Raw genomic sequence first — 14,610 nt, 5'->3', positions numbered from 1 at the left:
AGATAAAAATACCAAACAGAGCTTTTCTGGCTGTGAATATATGTTGCCTGGAAAGTATTACCATGGGCCTTTTAGAAGCTAGAAGAACATTGTGGATCCCTTTAGGGAAATCCCTTTTACACAGATATAAAACTCCTACTTTTATTGTCAGTTAAGGTGGCAGTTACTAAAATCATTATATCTTTGGATATGTGAAAAAATTGCAAGCCAGAGGAAATTTCTTTGTTTCTTGTCCATGTGCAGATATCACTCACACCTGTGGGAAAGGGGGAATTTCTTCATTTTGAAGTGGTGAAGTTTTGAGATTTTTTTATCAAGTCCTGGAAGAGAAGGATCTATAGTTAGCAAAAAGGTTAGGTGATCAAAGAGGCATATCTTGTGTCTTATTTTTTAAGTGCAACTTATTTTTTAAGGGTTTTTAAAAATGTATTTTACCTGTTTATGTGTTGATTCCTGTATCTCAAATGAAACTACGAAAATTGAAAGATAGGGATTTCCTTATCAATTTCCCTATTTTTAACTGATAGTTAGATATATACCCCAACTATGTTCTGGCTGAAATGCCCCACACTGTTGCAAAAATCAAGGCAGTGTGGCTAACAGTTTTGGCATCAGGAATGGCAAATCTCATCATGTGATGGTCAAGCCGTGCAAAGCCAGGACATAAATGTCCTTCTCATGGGCTTTATCTTTGGCATCTGTTTAGCACCACTGAATCTCCAGGTGCTTAAGCACTTTTCTCAAACTTAAGCAAGTCCTCAAATATCCATCTTGAAACAGAGATACTCTCCTCAGTTGGAGTCCTCACCTATTAAAGCAAATCTTCACAGTATTGTAAAAACATATGAATGCAAAGCTATGCATCTTGTATTCTAAATTAGCTTCTGTCTCTCCAGGATTATCATAATTTATTAGTCACTTCTTTTCCTCAGATTATGTGAAGAAAGAAGATCAAACTGCAGTCTAATGAATTAGCAGCTCAAATGTTTGAGTATTGATTATTTCTTATTAGAGGACAAACAAACAAACAAACCAATTCTGAGGATCTGTCTATACATTCCTTCTACTGCAGGGTAGACAATAAAAATAGAAGGTATTGTTTCTTTAAAAAAAAAAAAAAAAAGGTAAAAAAAAAGGTAAAAGCTTCGTCTCATAAGGAGCCAAAAAAGATTTACCAGAAGGTACCAACCAAGGCAGCTCTAAGAAGTGAATTCATCTCTGCTCCTTCCACCCATGTTCCTCCTTCAGAGTCCCACACAGGCTCCCACAGCCACTGTCTTACACAGAAAAATCATCAATAAAGTGTTCATCTCTCTGCCAATTCAGGTTTATTACCTCCTTTCTCGTAGTCTAGTTGTTTTCTCCTTCTGGTTAGTTGCCCTTTTTTAAAGGGCATAAGAATTGGCCTTTTGTAGCCTCTTTTTAAAATGGATTAAATTCAACGGAGCAGAATGCATAACTGAGAAAATATCTTTCTTTTTTTAACTGGTTTCCAAGATAACCACAAAACAACAGTTACAAAATAAAAGGCTAAACGACATTTTTTAATTTTTTGGCAGCTGTAAAATGTGTCTTTGGATTCTATAAAGTTAGAACGCTAATATCTATCACATTCATCATAACTAGGAAACTGAAAATCAAAATTCCTTGTGAGAAATTCATAGTAACTCTATTTTCTTTTTCATTTTAGAGCACACATATTTAAATACCCATCACTAATCTTAATATATTAGCTTTATATACAAAATTAACCAGAATTTAACACAATCACAGGTACGAAGGGGAAATATCTCTTTGCACAGCTGAAATTCTACAAACAGGTGATGCAATCCACAGTTGGTGCAGTGGCCAATGTATTTTGTAAACAAGAATAGCCTAGGAAAATCTTTGATGTCTACCTAAAACAGAATATTCCTCAGCTACTAGGCAGACAAACATATATTTAAAATTTTTCACATAGAGTATAAACCAACCAAACTAAGAAAGCATTTATTTTCCTTCTTCTGGAAAAAGACTGGTAAAAATTGGTAAAAATAAGGACCTTCAACTCATTTGTAACTCGTGTCAAACAACATGATATTTGTTCATAGTCTTCCATTATATTAGATATGCCAACTATTCACATAAAAGAAATAACTTGAATTCATCTCAGCACAGGGATTAAAAACAATGGGTCATATTCAGGTCTCACTTAACTGGTGTGGTTATTTTGGATTTCAATCTGCTGTAAATGTCCACAGCTAATTTTAATTTACTTGCACCACCTTTACCATTATGCAACTCTCCAGTTTTAATAGAGATAAGCCAACTCAGGACCAAATAATCAATGTTTGGTGTAGGATTTATAGATAAAATCTGAATTTCTTTCACCATAGGGGGAAAAAAGGATTGTTTTGGCATATGTTCTCCAACACAAATTAAATTCTAGTTCCAAACAGTCAAACTGATAAACTACATTACTCTCTTAAATAAATGTAGACAAAAGTGGGTATTTTATCTTAAGGAGAAGGAGAGATATAGGAGAATAAGTTATTTCCTTTAGGAGACCTAAACATGATGTGGAAAAAAAGAAAATAAGCTTAAATGGTAGTGTAATCCCCAAAGACAAATTTTCAGCAATACTGTGCCCATAGCAGATAGTTCACAAACATGTAAATCATTTCATCTATAAATAACTGAAGATTATGAGAAACTGACTTAAATAATTTTATTCTAACTTGAACAAGCAGGATGATTGGAAAAATAGAATTACAACAGACTAGGGGTCTGGCTTGATAAAAACTATATTAGCTGTGCTGATGTGAAAGGATTGTTTTAGAAATGAGTAAAAGGAAAGGAAGAAAGGAAGAAAGGAGGGGTAACTGCTGATGGGTGATGGGAAAGACGATGGCTGTGCATCATGCCTACTCTCATAGCTTCAACCTTGTCCTGTTAAAGCATCACCATATAGACAGGGTCACATTACACACACTCCTCAACTCAGATTAATGCTTGGGAAGGCTTCTGACTTTTTTATTAACACAATCCTTGCTAGTGTAGGTTTTCTGAGCAATTTCTGTTATACTCATTGCTATGATATCTGAGTTCTTGGAGTCTGTGTTATAGTTTCTTAATTAGAGCCACAGTTGGACATTTGATTGTGTGCTGATGGGTACCCTCATCTGAAGCAGCCATGATGCAGCGGCCGCGATAGGGTTCATGGGGCAGGAGGCTACCAGGTCAGGAAAGGGCCTTTATTTTATTTTATTTTATTTTATTTTATTATTTTATATTTTATTTTATTCATTTTTATTTTATTTTTGTTTCTATATCAGGTTTTCCAGGTCAGCTACAGCCTTCTTACACTGGAAGTTACTCTGAACTCATCTGGATGTGGCCTCACATAGGCTGACGCACCTCAGCTGCTCCAAAACCAGAGCTGGACAATGTGGCCTCCAGAGATACCTCTTGCTGTAAAATAGTGCATGATTCAGTGAATGAATTTAACAGAATTTGTGTGTGTATGTGTATGTGTATTTAGCACTCAGTTGTCCTTCACATATAAAAGATGTGCAACTCACAGGGCAATACCGCACATGAGTTTTCCCACTTGTCTTCATACTACAGCCAAACTGCATCTCAAGCTGTGACTGGTGCAGTGTTATCAAGCCACAAGTATTTTTTTTCTTATGGGCCAGTTGAATTTAACCTGTACCTAGACAAAGCTGATCACTAACTACATGTACCAAGCATCAGGCTCCTCATGCCCCTACTGCCAGCAGCAGCTGTGCCCCAAAGTGATTTTCCTCTGTGAACACTTCATCAGGATGTGTCTGTGCACAGCAGTGCCCATTCTGGTACCTGCTGTGATGGCTATCTGTCACCCTGAACTGGCTCTTTTGTTTCTCCCAGCCACCAAGCTCTGCAATTGCAATCATAATTCCACAACCATTTAACTTGCCTATAGATATGCCAAGAGTAAGCAGCAGTAAATCACTCTGCAGGTCTGTGTAACCTTGCATGTTCACCAAAACCTGGAAAAAACATCCTATTTTGTACTTCTTTTTTGAGATCAGAATCTTATTTTCCTGCAGCAGGAGACATTATGAGACACTCTGAGGGAGAAGGGAGAGATGGGGTATTATGCCTTGGAAAACTAGAAAAGATGTTTATTCACAGGTCAAGAACAGCACACAGAGCTGAAATGTAGGTGTTTTCTTATATTTTGCAACTTCAGAAACATCATCTTTCCAGACAGGTGAGGGGAGTGGAAAGCAAAGGAGAGAAGAAGAGGAAGCAGCAGAGAGATGCATTTGTGTGCCTTATAGGAAGCCTAACTGCTCTCAGAATGTCACAGTGATTGTAAGAGGAGATAACAGGTTGGTGGTTATGAGGGTCTACCAAAAGTCTCAGAGGTTAATTTCAATTACCATGATTATTTTTAATCTGATTGTGTTCCATTTGCAAAATTAAACTCAAAGCTTTACTTCTCTATCAGATCTTATCAGCACTCCCCTTCCCTTCACAGATATTTATTTAGTGAGAATCGTCACCCTTTCCATACACCTGCTTCCTAGCCATCTGATTCAGCTCCTGAGTCCTGCGAGGCCCTTCTCAAAACTGCCTTGTGCAGGGGCATCTGCAGACACACAGTGTGAGAAACCTCCTGTGGCAAATGGCCTTCATCCCAGGGACAATAGATGCTGCTGTGAAGATTTCTACCCCTTCCCTCCACCTTATGCCAGGTCAAGAAAGAACAGAGTGATTCCATGTGTGACTTGTGTGTGTGCAACACTGATGATTATCAGGCTCTCCCCACTGCACAGGATGCTCAACAGAGAAGCACACAATCCCTGATTATAAATCCATCACACTTGAGTTCCCAGCATGCTTCAGAAGTAGGAATATCAATTTAAAAAAGAGTGTTTCCAATTAGCACATCTGCAACTGATGGGTCCACTCCAAAAGCAGGAGGTCTAGAGCAGTGCAGAAGGACACAGCAAAGATGTGTCCTGGCAGGAAGAGAGGGAAATTTGCAATTAACATGTTATCAGGAAGCCCATTATTACCAGTGCCTTGGTGCAATCCTGATTAGAAGTAAAAAAATATCAAAAATAGTCCAAAGATTTACCCAGTGAGTTTCAAATTAAAACAAAAACAATAAAAAAGTGGGCACACACAGGTAAGATGAGTGAAAAAATAAGCCATTATGGCCCAGCCTGACAGGCAGCAGGCATCTTGCCAATGTGAAACAAAATCATCTCAGGGAGTACCTACCCACAGAGTGCCATTTTCATATAATAAAGATGCAGGCATAGAATATCCATAATTTTTTCCCAGACAGTTTCTAAAACTTCTTCATCACAGTATCTTGACAGGGTTGGATTGTTTGTTTTTTACTTCTTTTTAGCTATCCATGGCTGTTTCTGGCTAAGGTGACATTTAGGGATTAATGGCAAAAAAATATTCCCTTGTGAAATAGTGGCAAGATGCATGTTAATTGACAAAGTTAAGTTCTGTAACAATGCCTTTTCTCCTCAAAAAAAAAAAATGGTCCTACATGTCTTTAGCAGAGGCCTAATTCCAGCTCAAGTACGAGCTTCAGCAAGTGAAAAGCTGAGCAGTCTGCACTACTAATTACACTGTAAACATTTAATAAATATTCTTTCTTTTTATCCTTTGCCCTTTCAAAAATGAAAGGCTGTAATTTACATGTAGGGTGGCTCCTAATTGCCTCTTCACAATACCTGCTTGTTTTATCTATTTTCTACTCACTTTTGGGAATAGGTGGAGCACAAACCCTGATCTACCTGTCTACAGTACTCCCCAAAAGCACCCCCAGCTCCCTCCTCACAGAAAGCAGAGCCCCAGAGAGGATTTCCTATGCATTCTCGTGGGATCTCAAGTGATAACTCTACATTTTTAATTACATAATAATTATCTGCAAGCATATGTGTGCCTATATGGGCACACAGCTACATAGTTGGTGTATAAAACTGAGTTTGTTTGCTCTTCTGTTTTGTAAATATTCCACCAAGGACAAGTTTGCAGGATGCGTCCAGTTTTGGGGGGTTTTGTTTGATTTTTTACAGCAAAATATGGCTGCAGGAATGGTTATGTTTGGGCTCCATATGCAGGTTCCAGCCATATATTCAAGCTGAACAATAAAGCAGGGGAAAAAACAGCTGATACACAAAGGGGACCGTCTAGACAGTGCCCCATCAGTCTGGCTAAATTTGGTGCTGGTGCTCCCAAAGGGATTGTAATATAATTGTTCTGGTGTCTGCATTCAGTCCCCCTGTCAAAGATCGTCACAAATATATATCCTTTTTCCAATACAGTAGGCCCATAGGCCCAAACTGTAGCATTAGATAGAAGCGGCTCAGAAACAACTACCTATGTAAATAGCTGCTAACATGCAGAAATCCTATTATTTATCTGCTGGAAGAAAAAAAACAAATCAAAACAAAAAAACCCAACCAACCAACCAAACAAAAAAACCTACAAAATTTTCATTCAGAATGGAATTAATTCGACTGTCAGTTGAAATATAACTATTTTAATTAAGAATATGAATTTTTTTAAAATACAAAAATATACTTTTGTACAGGTATGAAGTAAAGTCATCTTCTCCTATAGAGTTATTAATATATTAAAGAAAATTTAACATAAATTCAGATATATCAATGTGAAATGATAGCTATGAATCATAGATTGTAATGAAGGTGAAATCTTATTTAAAAAACAGCCTTAATGATGAAAAGTGCTCATGAAGAAAAAATGCTGTAATTTTATCTTCTTAGAATTAAAAGAAACTAGTGTTTACTTCTTTAATTTCTGTGAAGTGACTATCTTATTTATTTGTATTTTTGATTATTCAAAACACATTTGACAAATATTAAAAACACAAACTTATCTTGATTAAGACTTGTTCTTAATCAAGAAAAAACCCAGTGAAATTTCTGAAATCTATAAACAATTTATCAAGAAAATCAAGCTCAAATATGAAGCTTCAAAAAGAAAAAAAAAGGAATTAAGAGCTGTGTCACTATGTCCACAGACACAATGGTAGAAGTCAAAACATACAAATAAAATGCAAAGACATAAAATCTCTGCTTGCGGAAAATACAGGAAATGTGTTTCTGATTTGTCCATCTACACAGTTGTGTGTTGTTCTCCATGCTGTTTTGTCCTTTCGTTTCAAGAAAAAAATATTCCAAGACCTTCACATATAAACAAGACTCAGACTTGATTTCAGACATTTTAAAGAAACATCCCCCGGTTTATTTTATTTTAGAGGATGATGCTCTCCATGTGCATCAGTAGCTATTTATGTAGCATATTGATTCCACACAAACACTTCAGGCAGAGACTATGGCAAAAGCCACGCTGCCCCAAGCTGTGTAGCACCTGGGCTATATCCTTGCATGACCGAGCAGCTCACATTGCAAACAACACAAATTTCTTCTCCGTAATTTACAAGTTCTGGCAAACTGTAGTCAGAAGCCTGAAGTATGCCAAGAACACAAATATCAGGTTACGCTGAAAAGAAACAAAAACCACTCTTCCCCTTCCCCAAAACTCTGGTGTGACTCATTCCGTAAGTTTCCTTTCTAGAAAATTTGGTTCTAGCAACTTTCAGCAGGATGAGTGAGGGAAAGAAGAGAAAAGAAAGCCCAAGTAGCAGGAGGGGAAATAAATCCCCTCCATCTCTGCCGAGAAATGCCCTGAAGGATCTGGCTGAGCTGCAGCTCGTAACGCAGATGCTGCCCACCGAGAAAAAGGAGAGGTGGGAGAAAATATATAAATATGGAAACAGATTAAATAATTTAAGTGTAGGTTTAATGAGGATGACTGGACCCTCTGGAGGAGGAAGTGCAAGCGCGGGAGGTGTCGGGTTTGGGGGTGCTGGGGTGGGGGGTGGGATATGTGTGCGCCTCCTGTGTTGCCTCCCTCCCTTCGTCCTCCGCGCTGGGGGACGCGGAGGCTGGGGGAGCTCGGAGGCTCTGCAGCTGCCCCTCTCGCACTTGAATAAAGAAGAACTCTTCTTCCTGGAGAGGGCGAGATCCGTGAATACCTTACCCAATAAGACATCGGGCATATTGAAAACTATATTAAATTACCCTGATTAAGAATTTAGCCACGAACATGGGAGCTTTGGGAGATCTCTATAGTCAGGGCTGCGGGCTATTCATGCCAGCAGCTAAGAGGTCGAAAGGTTTCTGAAGTTCACAGGCTCAGAGCCTTTGTTATGCTAACAGACAATCTCAAATCAGCTGCCTGGTGGAGTGTGAAATATAAATGATTCCTTGAGAACTTCCAATAACTTGTCACTCTTGTTCTCCAAATACCAGGACAGGTTGCTAATCTACAGCAAGGTCCTTTTCTCGTGGCATCGCGAGTCCTAAATGAATGCCTTTGTATTTCAAATAATCTTTTTAAGGAAGCTGCCCTGCCCTAATAGCCCAAATACATCTTAGTTTTTGGTTACGAAACGAAAAACCGGGATTTTTCCGAACTTGACTTTGCCCGTTCCGGAGGTGTTTGGGGTGGGTGGGAGAGATCGTCCCCAATACAGCAAGCCAGCACCCGAGGAGGATAGGGGGCATCAATGAGTGGTGGTAGACTGGGAGCTGCGAGAGTCAAAACCTCATTCCCCGCCTTGCTCTGAACAAAGCCCAGAAGAAGATTTACTGTTCCAAAGCTACCTGTTTCCCCGCTTTAGGTGCTATTTAGGGCGCCAGGAGAGGCGAGGAGGGGGCTGCACCCAAGCAGTGGGTGAGGTCTGGGGAGGGTCTGAGCTTTGGGCACAAAGAGAAACTCACACCCTTCGACGCTTATGCCATGGAGAGGAGAACAATGAGTTAATTATCTTTGTACACGAGGAAATCTATTAGAGGATGTGATCTGCTCTTACTCGAGAAGGAGAGCGAAGCTTCCCCTGTGAGAACGCCGGTAGGGTGAGGCGGGCGCGCACGGCTTCACAGCGCTGCGGGAAGAGGGGAGACACCCCCCCTCCTCAGGGGGCAACAGTGACCACAATTATAATGAAAATGACACGAATTTAGTTTGCTTGCACTGGAAATAAAAATGCATGTGTCCCGTCCCATCCCCACCTCTGTCCCAGGGAATGCGAGGAGTGGGCTGGGTCCCCCAGGCACTCACTTTAGCGGATAAGGAAGACCCGCGCACGCGAGGGTTTTTTTGAGGTTAAGTTTGGCTGAATGAGGAGTTGCGGGTGCTACGGGCAGGTTTGGGCCTCTGATCCACGCAGCGCGGAAAGAGGATGCCTTTTGCCGGCTCCTCGTACTGATATCGACTGGAAGGTGTTCTATTTCGGGGGTGGGAGGGGGGAGAGGTAATAATTGTTTTCCTCCTAATCAGCATTTATTTCCCCTTTTGGAGATTGATTTCGCCATTTATTCTCAATAAGCTTTTATAAAAATTTCCCGAAAATAGGAGAAACAAAAGTTTAGTTTATGCTGTTTGCAGGAAGAAACAGAAAAGTTTTGGAGGTTTTTAAAATGTATTCCTTTCTTTTTTTTTTTTTTTTAGCTGACGCATGTACGGGGGTTATTATTCTGAAACACTGGAGTTCCGAAATATCCTTGTCCTCTTGAGCTATTAACAACGTTTAGCATTTCCAACGCATTTTGCATTTAACATAGAGCTGACGAAACGGACACAAATTGGTGTTGCGATTTTATATTGCAATTCCAGCCTTTTCTTTCTTTTTTTTTTCTTCTCTCTTTTCTTTCTTTTTTCTTTTTTCTTTTGGGGGGGGGGGGGGGAGGAAGTTTTCTATTTTTCCAGCAAGTTTTCGAACAAATTAAAACCCGCTACGTTCAAGCTGCTATTGAGAATTTGTTAGAAAATTGCCAACACTGGCTTAATCAATAACGTCTGGAGCAGCTAATCCTGAACTGAACGGTCTGCATATTAATGACAGTGTTGCTGACGACATTTATTTCATTGACAAATAGCTTCACACGGTTATTCTCACGTTTCTGGTGGTCGAATTGGGAATTTCAGATTTTAGCTTTCCTTTACAAAACCTCTAACAAGGTAGGAACAGCATAATGCTCGTTGGTGCAACTATTAAGTTACAATAATCAGATTTTTTTTTTAGGGGGGGGACATTTTATTTTTGAGCCGATATCTTTTAACTGCACAGTACTTTAAGTACAAAGTTAAGAATTGCATTAAATATTTCTTTCGTTGAAATAGAATCGACGTTAACAAGAACCAAATTTCTTAAGCTTTCCACAGCAACACTGTGAACATTTAAAACAGTAATTAATTTTTTTCAAGAAACACGAGCAATATTAACCAGAAAGAAGTTAATCTGGGGGAGGGCACATCCAGGAGCTTTCCTATTTTATCATTCCCGAATGGTATACCTGCATGTTAGTTTGCAGACAAATTACTCTCGTTCTCAGTAATAATATCTTGCTAACATACTTGCTTTTTGTAAATATATTTCCACAGAGGGCTATAGAATGCAAAGATTACCATTCATAAGTATAAGTAAATATAAAGGCAGATGTAATTTCCTTGTAACCACTGGACAAGGATCGCCTGAAGCACCAAAGGGAAAGGCAACTTTTCTATAGTATATGGAATGATTAATATCTATTTTTTTGTATATCAAGTACTATGTTCGAGGCCAAATATGGTGAAAGGCAATAAAACAGCAAAAGAAAAGAAAGACTGTGTGGAAAAGAACCAAGGAGAAAAAGTGCAATATGACACCCACAAGATGGCTGCTTTTCATTCTTTTCATATGATTATAGACCAATCTCTATAGGAAAATTAGTGGAAAATGTTCTTTAGCAAACCAGCCAGAGGAACTACAATTGCATTCTCCTAACACCCTTTGTTACCTCCAAACCGTAGCAAAATGTATTAAACACTGTTAAGCTTATATACATACAGCAAAACATCATACATGTTTGTCTGAAGGAACGTCTACAGCACATGAGAATCATCGTACTAATATCGACAAGTTTTGGATGTGTGAGGAGGACAGAAAGACACAGGCGAATCTGTAGCATAAAAAAAAATCCCTTCAATATAATAGGCGGAATTACAGTAGGTGTATCCAACAACCACACCGTTTTAGCAGATGAGTAAAATACAGTGCGAATAATACATATAATGCATCTGAAAGGTCTACAGGGAGATTTCTCAAAATCGGGTAGAAAATATATCTTTGTATGACCATACTAATTCATCTGGTCTTGGTCAAAATCTACTATTACTAAAAATTATAGAAATAATATAAGGGTAACGTTTAACATTGGATCAGAATTCCAGCGACTTTAGGCAAAAATAAGGCTTCCGAAGAACAGTAAATAGTTTGGGTTTTAGTCCATTCTCCAAAAATTTGTAGGTTACAAGGTTACTCTGTGGGCTGAGGCTACAAACAAAGAACAAAGCAAATTGTTCAGTTTCAATAGGAAATATAATAAAACCCCCTTTATCTAAAAGCCATCAGGGACAAGCACTCAATACAAGTTAACAAGCAGGAACTGATAAGATAACATCTATATGAGGTCAGAAGTCAAATGCCAGTCAAAGGCTTTTAACCTCTTGGGTCATAAACAGGAATAGTTAAAACACATAGATAGTTATTTATCTGATTTTAAAGGTATCTGATCATCGCGACTGAGTAATTTGGATTTACAGAAGAGGAACTCTGTCATAGTGGACATAAAATGCAAAGCTTCTAGACTATAATGCTTTCTTTTATTTTTTTTTTATTTGCCTTTCTGTCTCTTGTTAATCTATATGACCCAAAGCAGACAGACAACCAAAACAATAAACATTGTCTTAAAACGGCGCATACCCAGTTAATAAGTGGATTGATCTGTGCAACCCAAGGCTTGTCTAAGGATTCAGTAGGCTAAATATTTACAGTCAACATACATAAAAGAACAATAACCACCCTCCCTATTGTGGTGTTAATGCCAATGGAGTTTTGTTTTGTTGCTTTTCTTCGAGTCCACTAAGGTAAAGAGTAATCTAATTTCACAGTAAAAATGAAGAGATGTCCCTTTAAAAATGATAAGAAAAAAATCAAGCAGCATCTGATATTAAAAAATATCTAATGTTAAGTGCATAAGTATTTTGTGTGGATTTGCAAAAGCTTAAATTACACTTCTAACCTATCCTCTATGTAATTTTTATTTCCTCTTTCAGATTGAGTCTCCAAATTTTGTAACTTGCCTACATTTTTGTTCAAACGTGCATTTTGAAAGTAATGCTTGAAAAATTGCCAAATAAAATATAATATTAACCCTCCAGGAGAGAAACAAGGATTGACGGAAGGCCCTTCTAGGCCCACTGTTTCTTTCAACAGAGTTCACAATACACTAGGGGAATATTGTGGATTTAAAACATTTTTAAATATTTATAAGAAGTATTTTATCAACATATTCAAATGACACTTGGAGCGCACTCACCTTTATTGACAATCTCTGCTCTGAAAGTCCATTTGCTCCATGAAAGCCCCCCAAGCAGAACAACAAGGACTAACCGTTTTGATTCAGTTAATGTTTAGTAAAAAAACCAAGCAACCTTAATCAGCATGCTGATTGCATCGCCAACTAACAAATAATTTACTACTCTGAGCATTGCATTCCATTAAAAGCTCATTAAATTTTCTGTTCTCCAATGGGAGCTTTAGCTTTTGAACTGCATGCTTTTGCTCCAAAATATCACTTATCCACACTTTTTTCACTCTTTTCTCCCCCCTTCCCCTCCTCCCTCCCCAAAGCATAGGTGGGAATTTCACTTTCTAGATACACGAAAGCAAGAAAAAATACAGCTCAGATTTTCATTTCTTTTGAAAATTCAAGATCTCTGGGTGTCAGGGGGTGGGCAAGAGGAAGATTCTCGCTCGAGCAGTTTAGCTTTAGTGAAATATCCCTCTTCCACGGAGAGGAATGGGCAATGGTCAGTGATTTAGGTGTAGGAATTCTTTGAACAACTCGCGAGGGGGGGAGGGGAGAGATATATAAAACACGGCAACATTTTGTTCTTTAAGTTGGAAGCGATTGCCTAAAGAGAAAGGAAAAAAGTCAAAAAACCTCGAACTCTTTCAATTTTACTCATGTAAAAAAAAAAAAAAAAAAAAAAAAAGAAACCAGCGCTTGGACTACGGAGCACAAAACTTCTTGACTGTCCTAAATATCAAGGACTGCAGTTAGGATGCTTTGAGGGGGCTCACAGGGGAGTAAAAAGCTCATTTTCCTCAGCCTTGCATACTAAGTAGCACATAATCGCTATATTTAATAAGTAAAACGCAAGAAAATGTCAGCCCCTAAATTAACATGCATCTTTGGATTGCTAATTGTGCTCATTGCAAATTTGGGTCATTTTGCATGAGTAACTCTAATGTAGGGCTGAGATTGCCACATAGCACAGTGAATTCCTGATTCCCTGTGCTAATCCTGAACTCGGTGATTGTGTCAGGTGCAGTTCTGTACGCTCCAGCAGCTGGTTCATCCTCATCAATGCAAATAAGGCAACTCCTACAATCAGAACCTCGTGAGTCTAAAGCCTGATTGCTGAGGGCAGCTAAAGCGCTACACAGGCTCACTTTCAAATCACAGTAATTGACAAGACAACGGTAATATTCCTCTGGTTTGAAGACTAGCCTTCTGCCAAAAAGACCAAACAAACTGACGGGAAAAAACATACAGGGACAACCAGCGCTTTTGGGGTGTACAAAATTCATATACATATATGTATATTTTATATATATATATATATACACACACGTACATATGAACTTGAGTGAAAGCCTGCAGTGGCGATAATTAACGTAATATTTGAATACTTAGGAGGAAGTATCCCCAGCCAGTGACTACATGTAAAGCGCGGGCCGCCTCTTTTCTCAAGGACATCCATCTCGGCGTTGTAGTCTCCCGGCACCTCCCGTGCACTGCCCCGCAGCCCCTTTCAGAGGGGAGCCGCGTTTGGGGTGTCCCTCACTCACTCACCTCTTCCTCACCACTTTCGGAAAAATCCTAAGGAACTCTCTCACCGAAATCTCCCTTCTGCCTACCCCCAAATTTCAGGGTTTTTCCTGGCTTCCTTTCCATAAAGTCCCCGAAGCCTGAGCTAAACGTTGCCTGAAAACGATTAAGGTCGTGAAAGGGACTATAAAAAGCCAAAGACCACGCCAATGGATCCGTATCGACGTTTATCATACCTGCATACACTATAATACATACAATAGTATAAATACAAAACAGAGAAAAAAATAGCCTTTCCAGCAAGAGCAAAATCCCTTGGATGGGAGAAAGCCAAGACCAGCAGCTCCAGCGGCCCTGCTCAGGGGCTGAAAATCCGTCGCAGGAAACATTTGGTCCTAGAGAACCAGAGCTCCAAGCAGCAGGAGCTGCACCACATCCCCAAAGACAGGCAGGGATGCAGTGGGAGAAGGGATTCGAGCACCGGCAGTCAGGGCCGGAAACAGGACTTCGAGCTCACCTCCGAGCTTTCCTCCGCAGGGAACAGGGGAAAAACAAACGATCTCTGCAAAGTTTGCGAAAGGAAACACCAGGTTTTCCTTTTCCCCTTCCCTCCGCGCCTCACCCTTTCTGCTTCCCCCCTTCACAGGTT

The 14,610-nt window shown here is 39.3% G+C and overlaps 2 long non-coding RNA genes across 2 annotated transcripts in view; one reads left to right on the top strand and one right to left on the bottom strand.

The window, feature by feature from the left end:
* The window catches only part of LOC135406621 (uncharacterized), a 50,482-nt gene extending 37,397 nt beyond the window's left edge, over positions 1-13,085 (bottom strand). Inside the window, exon 1 of the long non-coding RNA XR_010426383.1 lies at positions 12,444-13,085. This is a non-coding gene — a long non-coding RNA (uncharacterized LOC135406621). The remainder of the gene's footprint in view (positions 1-12,443) is intronic.
* On the top strand, positions 8,356-13,129 carry LOC135406622 (uncharacterized). The gene is made up of 2 exons (XR_010426384.1): positions 8,356-8,934; positions 9,535-13,129. It is a non-coding gene; the product is annotated as an uncharacterized LOC135406622 (long non-coding RNA).
* Positions 13,130-14,610: the final 1,481 nt, after the last annotated feature.

This window comes from Pseudopipra pipra, chromosome Z, assembly GCF_036250125.1.
Source record: "Pseudopipra pipra isolate bDixPip1 chromosome Z, bDixPip1.hap1, whole genome shotgun sequence".
NCBI classification, from domain to species: domain Eukaryota; kingdom Metazoa; phylum Chordata; class Aves; order Passeriformes; family Pipridae; genus Pseudopipra; species Pseudopipra pipra.
This window is presented reverse-complemented; position numbering and strand designations above follow the sequence as displayed.